Source organism: Paroedura picta, chromosome 6 (assembly GCF_049243985.1).
Source record: "Paroedura picta isolate Pp20150507F chromosome 6, Ppicta_v3.0, whole genome shotgun sequence".
Taxonomy (NCBI): domain Eukaryota; kingdom Metazoa; phylum Chordata; class Lepidosauria; order Squamata; family Gekkonidae; genus Paroedura; species Paroedura picta.
In genome coordinates, this window is record NC_135374.1 from 93,781,798 (window position 1) to 93,794,158 (window position 12,361).

At 44.0% G+C, this 12,361-nt stretch overlaps 1 protein-coding gene across 1 annotated transcript in view; it reads left to right on the top strand.

Moving 5' to 3' along the window:
- Positions 1-12,361, top strand: part of ANKRD10 (ankyrin repeat domain 10) — a 62,273-nt gene that overhangs the window by 13,025 nt on the left and 36,887 nt on the right. The window lies entirely within an intron of this gene.

Below are 12,361 nucleotides of genomic sequence, written 5' to 3' on the forward strand. Positions count from 1 at the left end.
GAATGTTGCAATGAGTTGCAACTCAGCAGTTTCCCTTTCCCGTCTCTTCTTGAAGTTTGTTTGTAATAAAACAGCCACCTTGGGGTTACCCATGGAACATCCTGGAAGGTTGGAGTGTTCTCCTACAGGTTTTTCAGTCTTGTGATTTTTGATGTCAGATTTGTGTCCATGTATCCCTCGGCAATGACTGGGGAAGGCACTGGCAAACCACCCCGTATTGAGTCTGCCATGAAAATGCTGGAGGGCGTCACCGACATGACTCGGTGCTTGCACAGGGGATACCTTTACCTTTACCTTATCACTCGACAGACGGTTTGACCTGTTTGCCTATGTAGAAATATATTGTTGGCATTTAATGGCCTATGCAGTGTTAGAAGATGATCATGTGAATAAACCAGAGATGATGTAGTTGCTCTTGTTAGGTCCAGTGACTGCATTGTCTGGCTGTACATGGCATCTGGGTTTATTTAGAACCACTGGTAGATTATTGTTGTTATATTTGACTATGTTATATGTTAGTTTGTTCCATGTACCCTCTGTGATGTTATATGTAAACCGCCCTGAGCCATATAGAAGGGTGGTATAAAAATCTAATAAATACATAAATACATAAATACATAAATACATAAATACATAAATACATAAATACATAAATACATAAATAAATATCTGGTACCAGTGCCCATGTTCAAATTAGATGTTGTATTATTGTAGGTGAGTAGTTATTTGAGACAGTCTGTGTGCAAGAAAAGGTTTGCTTGTGAAAGAGAACTGGTATCCAGTAGAGGTTGTAAGTTGCTTTGAACTGTTTTGAGTTGACAGCTGTATGTGACCATTCCTGGTGTTCTGATATTGTCTCTTGGGGGCCTGTCTTGCAACAGGGCTTCCCTGGGTACCATTCTGGTTTGTTAATCTGTTCCTTATCTTTGTCAAGTGGGAACTTTGGTTCCCAAAAAGGTTGTTGTTGATTCCTCAGGTGAGAATCTCTGTTTGTAGCATAGAGCCCGGCTGTAATAATGGATCATTTGGTATGTTTAGGATGGTAGCTGGAGGCATGCCAGCATATTTGTCAGTCAGATGTGGTGACAACTTGTTCCTTCAGATCACTGATACAACCCTGAGCACCCACATGGTCCCACAGTATGCTAACTTCTTTATGGCAGACTTGAAGCAATGCTTCCTAAACTCATACTCACACACTCTTCTCTTATACTTGTGATATATTGAAGACATTTTAATTGTCTGGATCTGTATTAAAAATAACCTGGATATATTCTATGACTTTCACCCCATCATCAACCTGCCAATGAACCAATATATGCAAGAAACACTTCTTCTGGACACTTGTAAAAATACACAATGGACACATAGATACTGGAAACCTATCTATAGTAGCCCTTTTGAGGGCAGAAAGGTGGTATATAAATTTTGTAAAATGAAAACAAAATAATAAATGTAGACTGGTGACTGTTCCTATTCAGGCAATAAGAATTTGCATAAACTGACAGCGTCCACCAAAGATTAGGTACGTTGCCTAGTTAATATGCATCATTTTGAAGTGAAACAGGAAATTGCTTTAGGAATCGAACAAATCTATCTGAAGAAACCATAGGGAATGGGTGCCTCGAGCATCTTGATGTCACTTCCTGGTTTTCAGTTGGGAGTGATGTTGCACATCACACAATGCCATTTCCATCTCCTGCCTCCCCGACCAGAGCCTAGTAAGCCTCCCATTGGTGGCCATACAGCTCATACAGTCCTTGTAGCTCATTGGATTGATAGAAATTGTGAGTGAGCCACAGAATGAGCATTAATGTGAATGTGCAGGTTTTCCATTCAGTTCTCATTGACCACCGCAGATGTAAAAAAACTGAGTTTGGAGCAACATGGTGACTACCTATGCCTCTAGTTTCTAAATTAATTTTCCTTTTCATGTATACCTTGGCAGAATTTTTAAAAAAATGTCCTGACATCCTGACTCTCAGAGGGTATGTGGGACACATACCTGTTCTGGAGCTACTAGTCAGAGCCCCCTCCCTTTCCCGCATACACACAAACACACACACAGACATCCTGCCGTTCCCTCCTTACCTGTTTGTTTCCCAACCCCCTCCTTGCTTCCCCCCCCATTATGCGCAAACACACACACACAAAGACCCCTTCCATTTCCCTCCTTACCTGTAAGTTTCCCAGCCTACCTATCTCCTTCCCAAACAAACACACACACACACACAAATACACTGCCTTCCCTTCCACCCTCCCCCTACCTGCTTCTCCAACACTACGTCAGCCCCCATGGGGTGCACAGCAGCTGCCTAGGCTCCTGGGGCCTGTGCAGTCGCTGTGAAAGTCTGGGGGGGTGGGATGAGCGCTACCTCAGCCTTCACAGGTTGCACAGCGGCCACCTAGGCTCCTGGGACCTGCACGCCACTGCCTCGGCCCCCACAGGTCGTGCAGTAGCTGTATAAGCCTGCACAACTATCATGAATGCCTGAGGGATGGGGCAGCCATTGGCTCAGCCCCCGCAGGTCACGCAATGGCTGCCTAAGTCCCTGGGGCTTGCGCAGTTACTGCCAAGGCCTTGGGGGTGGCTGCCTTGGGCCCCTGGAGCCGGCACAGCCATTGGCTGTGCCCCTCTGGCACACTTTGTGGGCAGGACTATGGATATCACGTCTGTTTACATTTCTGTTTTACAAGGCATGCCAGAAGATGTGTCCCACATCAATAAAAAGCCATCCAACTTTCAACATGCATTTATTTCTTCTAGAATAAAGTGAAGCCGCAAAAATCACATCATCAGCATCCTAATTAGAATGACTTTTAAAAGAACCTTACTCACTAGTAAAAGCTCCCTATACAGCCCTGCTTTACATAGAATTATTAAGGACCTAAGGCACACTGGGAATACATAGGTCACTAACAATGCCTGTGTCTGCATCAGAATTAAAACAGCTCTCTGAACAAATTGGACTCACGCCAGTGTTTTTTTTTTTAATGAATATAACATTCTAGATGTAACATCCTTGGCAGGCATTAGTTGAACGGAAGAGTATTTCCTGCAATAGCATTCAGCTTTGCAGAGGATGTGCTCAGCTGAACGGAAGCTGACCTGATCTATCTCCCCACAAGCACGTTTGTCATAATCCCAAAATAAGATCCGGATATACTTGTCAACATTGTAAGCCTACATTGTTTACTAGGAATAGAGCGTTGACAGCAAGAGTGCTATAGTATATCTTTGCCATGCTGAATGATCAAGGATTACTTTTATAGCAGTTGGAGGGTATTAAAACCAGGATTTCCCACCCGCACCCCACCCATGCAATGGTTTAAGGAAGGGAGGAAGCTAACCAATTACTGAAATGTAGCAAATCAGTATATATAGTGCAATTATTTCATAGCATAGTTTCAGGTGGGCAGCAGTTTTGGTCTGAAGCAGTGGAACCAAGTTTGAATTAAGCGGCATCGTTAAGACCAACAAAGTTTTGTTCAAAGTATGATGGTATAAGCTTTCAGATGCCGCTGGACTCAAACTTTCTTCATAGCATAGTACCATATTTGCTGGCGTATAAGACGACTGGGCATATAAGACGACCCCCCAACATTTCCACTCAAAATATAGAGTTTGTTATATACCCGGCCTGCCCCTCCATCTCCCTGTGACCGGCACTAGTGCACAAGTGCGCATGTGCGAGCTCTGCGTAGACAAGGGGTGGGCCAGAGCGCCGCTGCTTCCTGCCAAGCAGAACGGGCCAGTCATGCCAAAAAGGCTAGCACCCCTGTCTCGCTGATGCTCGCCGCAGCCAAGCTGATGACCCACTGCGGCCACGCTGGATACCGTGCAATACTGGATGGTATATAGAATGAGGTAGGCGGGCATTGGGAGGCCACTATGGGCACCGGGCGGGCATTGGGAGGCCACTATGGGCACCGGGCGAGCATCAGGAGGCCACTATGGGGAGCTATGTCTATCCAAACTGAAGTGCACCCGGCATATAGGACGACCCCCCCACTTGGAGGCATGTTTTTCAGGGGGGAAAAGTAGTCTTATACGCCAGCAAATACAGTATTTAAGTTTGGGTCTCAACAAGCAGGAAGCTAATCTAGCTACGAACCTCAATGTCACAATAGAAAAAGGGTTATTTCATCTTTCCCAACCTGGGCGGAATTTGCATGGAGCTTTTATTCCAAACCCAGGTCAATTCAATCCCTGCCATCTGCACTGAATGCAATTTCCATTTTGATTTGAGGCAATTTACATTTTCCCTCTGCAACAAGCATGATTGATCCAGAGTGACACCTTTCCCCCGTAATATACGGAGTGGATATAAACTGAAACCATTACTGATTGTCATCAGTAATGGTGCAGTTGTCTGCTTTCCCCGAAATAACTTGCTGCTGAGCCTCCAACACTGTAGAAAAGCCTTGACTGGTCAGTGTGTCAGTTCAAAGACTTCCTCATTCCCAGGTATCAAGGCTTCCCTTAAAGAGGAAGCCCTAACTTCTCTCGGCAGATATTTGCCTCTTGGATTTATTCCCCCTCCTCTGCTGTCTCCAATCCTCACCCCCCCCCCTCAAGAAATGAAAGAAACAGGCTCCTGCTGCGCTTGGCTCCCCCCTCCCTTCTGAGCTTCCCTAATCACGTGCAGAACACTTTTCTGTTTCAATGAGGGGGATAGAGGAAGACCTGAGTTCAAATCAATCTTAATTCAGCAGGATCCACAACAGAATAAAAAGTACAGAATCAGCCTGTTCTGTAGAGCAAAACCCATCCAGCACAAACTTTTGTCAGTCAAAGTTCACTTGATTCTATGCATTGAAGTATACATTCATCCGGTTGATTTACATACATACGTACACAAAGTACCCAGAGACAGGTAGAATTACAAAGAAAGTTCACTAAGAATGGGTGTGAGACAATCCCAACTGTTGTTAGATAAGAAAAATGTAAAACCTGGTGCAAGATAACTATTACAACTGAAAATTACATAGATATTACTGAAGTAATGAACATCACAACACCGCCCGCGGCGCCGCGGGACCCTCCGATTGTCTGTCCGGAGGAAGGGTCCAATCCGGACCCTTCCTCATCCCGGACACATCCTGCCCAAGAACCCCTTACCGCTTTGTTTAGTCCACGGCTCCCGCAAAGCGGTAAAGGGAATGGAAAGACCTTCCCCCACTGGTGGTAACAGGGCGGCTCCAAACTCCCCCCCCCCCGGCTCCCTCTCAGCAGGAGCGTACCTGCAGGCCGCAAAGCCCTGTCACTGCCTCTCTCCTTGTGGGTGACAATAGAGGCTGCAGCCACAAGGCTTCTAGCAGGCAAGGAGGGAGGGTGGGAGCTGGAGGGGGAGGGCCAATCAGGGTGGACCTGGATGGACAGGGCCCTGGATAGTCTCCTCCCAGGAGGCTGTTTCTCAAATATATAAGGGAGCGAAATAGTGTTAAGGATTTAAACAAAACATTATCCATTTGGGCAGTTTCTTTCTATAACTCACTTGCACGCACGCACACACACACACACACACAAACAAACAATGCCAGTTCTAAGAAGTATTTTTTGCTGATCATCAACATGTCTATAAGTGTGAGCTCACAAGTTTTTTAAAAATATTGTACAATTATAACAGAGGCTTTCCCTCAACCTACCCCCAATGCAGCAATGCTGAGGTGAAGAAATTTATCTACCTGAGGCCAATGCTCAACCTCACTTAACTGGAGAGGATATCTGCAAATGCCTTTGATATGCTGAAATCTACCTCTAGTCTCAGCAAGAAAGGGAAGCTAAAATGAAGTAAATAAATAAATGTGTTTCTGAGTATGTGTTATGAAAAAAATATATATATCTCCCTTCTTTGAGAACTATTTCCACTTAGTCTCAGTAGTCAAATTCAAAGAGGGAAATGCTTTATCTCCCCAGTATTCGTGCAACCCACATCTGCAATCACCACATGTATTGTAAAGCTCAGGGGAAATTGAAATGTCCTTGTAAATTACCTCCTGCATGGCCTTCAATCAATTCTGAAACACAATATAAGTACGTTTTAAATAGGTTGTTTTTTATCCACTGAAAACCTAATATTTGAACTTTTCGAACTGCTTTTCTGTTTTTCTGTATAAGAACACCCACTGAGGATGAAGGACTCAAACGCACTGTAAGTGGCACATGTGAATTCAGCCTAGCTTAACATTTAAATGCAAGTAGAAACAACGGCCAAATGTAGGCACTCTATTTGTAAGCTCTACCATTCACAGCAGACAGCAGCATACAAGGGTAAAATTAATCACAAAAGACTACTAGCTAAGCCCACAAGACAACAGCTGTGCACTTACACAAAATGCTAGCTAAAATGATATAATCACTCCCTTATTAGCAAAATAATGCATAGTGCTTTGTTTTCACATGAAGCAGAAGACTGAGTCATTTAGAACACCCTGATTTTCTAATGTATAAAAGCCTCGACTTCACTATCACATCATGCCTATTATTAATCAGTAATACTTTTTTCAATGTCATTACAATACCCTGAATCATAAATAGAAAAGGAGAAACAGTTATGCTTCAGTGTTACAAGTATTTATTCTCTTTTACATAGACTTTTACATAGAGGTGTATCTTTAGCTGGATCTCATGAAAATGCGCAGTAATGCAAAATCACAAGAGATAGAGAAATGCAGTGGCAGAGGAAGTAGGGGTGGAGTAAGGAAGGGATGCCTAAAAGCAATGTGGAATGTAACTGCTCTAAGAGCACTACAGAAATATTTTCTTGGCTTCCCTCTAAGCGGTATTGCAATTTAAAACATATGTTAAATAAGGCTTCTGGGCCCACTGTGTTCTTCAGAAAGGCCCATTATGCATGGGCCACAATGCCCGCGCTGGCGACAGCAGTGCTTCAGGGAAAATTCTCGATAATGCTCGCTGCTGCCACCAGCGCAGGTGCAGCCCAGCTCAGGGCTACGGAAGGCCCATGTTAAGCAAACGCGGGAACTTCCGCAGCTTCCTGGGTATGCCGGGGGCCAGCAGGGGCTGAGGCGGGCCAGTGCTGTGCATAATTGCCAACGGCGGGTCTTTTGGTACGCCCAGCCCCAGCCTACGGTGTCGCTGTAGAGACTCCGAACGCCCCCATGGGCTCCGTGGAGCCACGGAGGTGGCAGGGGCGACCCCACCTCCCCCCTTGCTGCTTCAGCTTACCTCGGCTGGCAGCGATCCAGCCCTCCTGGCCCTAGCCCAGCATGCCCTGCCCCCCCGTACATACACGGGGAACGGCGGGGCATCATGCCCCGCCGCAACAGCACAACGGCAGTGTGGGGTAGTTGCCGCCATGCATAAAAGGTCTAAGAGACTTTCAAAAGATGTCAGTCTGCAAGAGGAGAGTACAAAGGCATACTAATTATACAAAGGACATTCATGGAAGTATTAAAACTTTATAATGTCGTACCCAGTGAAGCTTTCCTTTCCATCATGAAAAAGGAAACTGTATATGGCATTCCATTAAGAAAACATTTATTGGAACGAACTGAGAATTTTGCAGCCAGCAAGTCTGGGGACAGCTGAAACAAACTCGAATAGTTTGTAGAATTTTAATACATTTCATACTAAAGTGCTATCTAAAATGTATAAAAATCAGTTTACAATCTGACATGCTAAAAATCTGTATTGCTATTTAGAAAACGGCTGAAGAATTAGTGCAACCAGAAGATACTGTCATTTCCACATGTGTACTTCCATTTTAAGCATGCTGATGATGTGAAGATCCATAGGAGGTGTATAATCCGAGTGGCTACTAAGCAATATATAATAGCAACCTGCATTGGTGAAAACAGGCCCACAATTAAGCAAATACAAATGGAACAAACAGCTGCAGCTACAAAAGAACACATTCCCATACTAAAGGTGTTAATATTAAATCTGCAGTACCAGGACATTTCAATCAGCATTTATGTAGTTAAAAGCAATACAAAACTTCCACTGTAATCAGCAAAGGTAGAATTTTAATACACTTCATACTAAAGTGCTATCTAAAATGTATAAAAATCACAATGCAAACATTCTTTTTATAAATTCAGGTCTTGTAGGTTCTACATTTATTCTAAAGCTACAGAATGGCTGATTATCAGATGCACACACTGAAAAATATCCTGTGTCCCAACAAAACACATACAACTGCTTCAAAAAAAGGGACAGTCAGCCCAACAGCTGTTGCAGAGTAGGAAGGGAAGACAGCTGTTACTTCTTAGGATCCCTTCTAAGGCTAGCTTTGTGACATAGGAGCTGCTGCAATGAGGCTCCTTCCCACACTGCTCTGGTAACATCGGAAGCCACGTGGGAGGAGCCTCAACCAATCTCATATTACAGCATTGGTTTTAGGTTACTCAAGTGGTGTGGGAAATATTGCCCAGTCCTTTATTTACTGTGGCAACCCTAACAACTCTAATGTACCCCTTCTTAGTCTGGAAATCTCCACGACTTCCGTTGTGACAGCTAAATATGGAAGGTGGCCAGAAAATTCTGCCTGCTGCTCTAACAAAAGTTAACTGGGCTTCCTATTTCACTTAACTAGTTACTAAAACTTTTGCAACCCTCTTCTGCAGCTGCACATTTAATTGAGGCTTGAGACAAAGGAATTAGCAGATTGACCTTTTAATGCCATAGAGGTATATAAATACCACAACTCAGGCCATTTAAAGCCACTGTATCCAGGTTCAAAGCTGCCGACTGCTGCACACCTCCGGAAGATCTACGTGAGCGGATACTCAAAAGGGCCTGGACAGACGGAGTTAGAGTTGTGGTGGAAAACACCATCAGGTTACAGCCAATTTATTGCAATTCTGTAGGGTTTTGAAGGCAAAGGACGTTCAGGGATGGTTTGCCATTGCCTACCTGTACATGGCAACCTTGGTGGTTTCTCATCTAAGTACTAACCAAGGCTTTTGCTTTCAAAATCTGATCAGATCAAGCCAGCCTCACTATAGAAAATAGAGGGAAGGGGGGAACATTTGAGGTTAGTAGAAAGTCTAAATGACAAACAGACTTACAATCTGGTTTCTCTTCAGATCGCAAAATCTAAATGTTGTTTAATACAATCACTAATGTGATTCTTAATCAAAAGGCTACGATCTTTGTCAAAAGAAGAAGAAGAGTTGGTTCTTTGTTATTGTTAGGTGCGAAGTCGTGTCCGACCCATCGCGACCCCATCTTCAGTTGGTTCTTATATGCTGCTTATATGCCAAAAGACAATAGTCTTCGTAGAATACTCCTGAAGATGACCCTAACAAGTCGAAATCAATCAGTACCGGGGATCGCTTGACTGTTATATTTTTGGACTACTATTGTTACAAGATTTTTTGTTTCCTTGGAATGTTACCAGTTCTTATACTTCCCTAGTTAAGGGAGTTGCTCTTGGATGGCAATACATTATTAAAAGTGTAAGGGAGTTTCTTTTGGCAAAGAGTTTCTTTTTGGCCTTTTGATTTAGAATCACATTAGTGATTAGAGTAAACAACATTTTGATTTTCTATTAGACTGAAATGCCCCCCCCCCTGCTCCCCACACTGGCTTTTAAACATGTTCCATTTGGCCTTCCTGTTTACAGCCTCATTAAACTTATTCCATTTGGACTTCCTGTTTGCAGCCTCACAGGTCAGGGAAAGCTGTAGCAGTAAACTAGAAAAGGAAGGTTATGCTTGATGGAAGAATTGTTTAAATTTATTTATTTATTTGTATCCTGCTTATCCCATTCTGCCGTATTTTAGCCTGCCCGCACAACCACATATGGGTCTTCCCCTCTGTGTGCATTCGTGGGCTTTTTCAGGGGCAGAGTTTCCTCCCTCGGCACATGCATGTTGAGCGTGTGAAGCACACAAAAATGTCTCTTGCGGCATAGATGGGGCTTGGGAGGGTTCTCTTTTGGTTGCCATGGCTACTCCAATGATTACCCATTTAGCTTAATTGGCATCCTTGTTAGCCAAGAGTAGTGCTCCCCTTGGTTTCAATGGGAATGTCTTGGTATATATAAGAAGAAGAAGAGTTGGTTCTTATATGTCACTTTTCTCTACCCAAAGGAGTCTCAAAGCGGCTTACATTCACCTTCCCTTTCCTCTCCCCACAACAGATACCCTGTGGGGTAGGTGAGGCTGAGAGAGCCCTGATATTACTGCTCTTTCAGGACAGCTTTATCAGGGCTGTGGCGACTCCAAGGTCACCAAGCTGGATGCATGTGGGGGAGAGCAGAATTGAACCGGCTCACCAGATTAGAAGTCAACACTCCTAACCACTACATCAAGTTGGCTCTCTCTGAGGCCATGTGAGAGAGCATTGCATTCTTTTACTCTCAGTAGGACTGGGTGGCGGGGGGGGGAGAGAGGGGGGCGTTGCTATTTGGAGGGAGAGAATTTTGTGGGATAGAGTAATTCTAGAGAGGAGCATCTTCAGCCTTATTTGTGGATCTTTGGCTGCTGATTTCTGGCTGGCATACAAAGCCCACTCCCACATTTGGTGCCTGATTGGCTTTTAATCAGACCCTTGCTGTGCCTGTGGCAGTGCCTAGACTTTTCCACTGGCTGCAAGCAGACATATTTTCTGTCTTTGAAGTACACTCTCTGGGAGCAGAGGAAAACAAAATTTTCCCAATGTGGTGTTCTTTAAGGGCTTTCCTTTTAAACCTCTTCTGGCTTTTCTCTTAAAGTGAGGCGAAGGATCTCCCACAAATCCAGATTTCTACTTTATTTTTCTTTGGGGAAACACTTTATTTCAGGTTTTCCATTCACTTGGTGTGTGTGGGTGTATATGTTCGCATAACCAAAACCAAAAGAGGAACACAACCCAACCTTAACAGGTAGTAACTCAGAAGTTGAGCTGTACAATAACATAATGTAAAAATCTAGATTTATTGTAGTGCACAATTAAAAACAGAATGAAAACTACATAAAAACTATACAGAACTAACAGCACATAAGACCAAACGTGTTTCGACCCTACTGGGTCTTCCTCAGTAGTCAGAACTGTGACAATACACTCTATATAAAATATTTATACTAAACTCATTATAAAGTGTAGCTGAGTGGTTGAATGGGATCTGTAAATTATGGCTCCAACCAATATATGTAAATTTTAGACATTTTGGAGACCACCTCCTATGACATATGCCTAGGGTCACCACTGTTTGCTAATATATAATTCTGTGCTGAGAGTGTATCTCATGTGCATCAGAAAAAAGCTATATGTATATGCTTGCATGCCTCCCTGGCTGTGGTTTCACCCATTGCATTGCATCTAGTCTGGGTGCTGCACAGCCAAATCAGCTTATTGGCTTTCAGCATTAAGCAGATAGAATAATCTCAAACACAGAGTTCCATTTCTGGGACACATCTCATATTTAGGAGGGGGTCCTTCCTGGGTGTTAATTTGATACCCTATTTTTGTTTGCTCCATCCTCTTTCCCCTGCTCACATTCCATTGACACACTCAGAGGACAGTGAGATATTATTGTTTCTGCCACATCAGGGTGTGTTCAGTTTTGGAACCCCTTTTGTGATCCCCCCCCACCGACCAGGGTGTAAACTGCATGGGGCATTTATTCCAACCTCAGATCGATTCAGTCCCTGCTCTCTACACAGAATGCGATTTCCGTTTGGATTTTGGGCGATTTAAATTTTCCTTCTGCAGCCAGAAGGATTGATCCGGAGTGACCCTACCTTTATTGTGCGATATCTCAGAGTGCTTTTAATCCTCAATATCCATTTGGGAAAGAAAGCTCCATGGTAGATAACCTCTGATAGGCTAGACCTGGTTATTAAAGGAGAAGCCCCTTAAAGGAGAAGCCCCTAATTTCTCTCAACTTCTGTCGGTCCTGGATTTTTCCTCCCTCCTCTGCCTTTTTCAATCGTCTCCCCCTCCCCTCCAAGAAAAGAAAGAGTCTCCCTGCCTGGCTCCTCTCCCCTCCCCCCTTCAAGAAAAGAAAGAGGCTTGCCCCCCCCCCACCTTCTGAGCCTCCCTAACCACGTGCAGAAGACTTTCCTGTTTCAATGGGGAGGAGGGGGGGGGGAGGAAGACCCGAGTTCAAAGCGATCTGAATTCAACAGGATTGACAATGGAATAAACAAAGTAAGTGCAGACTCTGCCCAAAGGGAGTAGTCTCCCTTTTTAAAAAATTATGCCTGTGGTCCTGCCTTTGGAGGACATCCATTCCATAATCCTCCTTCCTTTCTACCTGCATGCTCGTTGCCCCTTTTGACATTCTGTAGTCTGACAGCAAATCCAGTCATAGGTGTCAAGGGGTAATTTGGGAGGCAGTGTCGTTTACCTGTGTAATCACACTTTTTGGTTTTCTCCTGCCTTGGGGATTTCCCTTGTTTTACATCC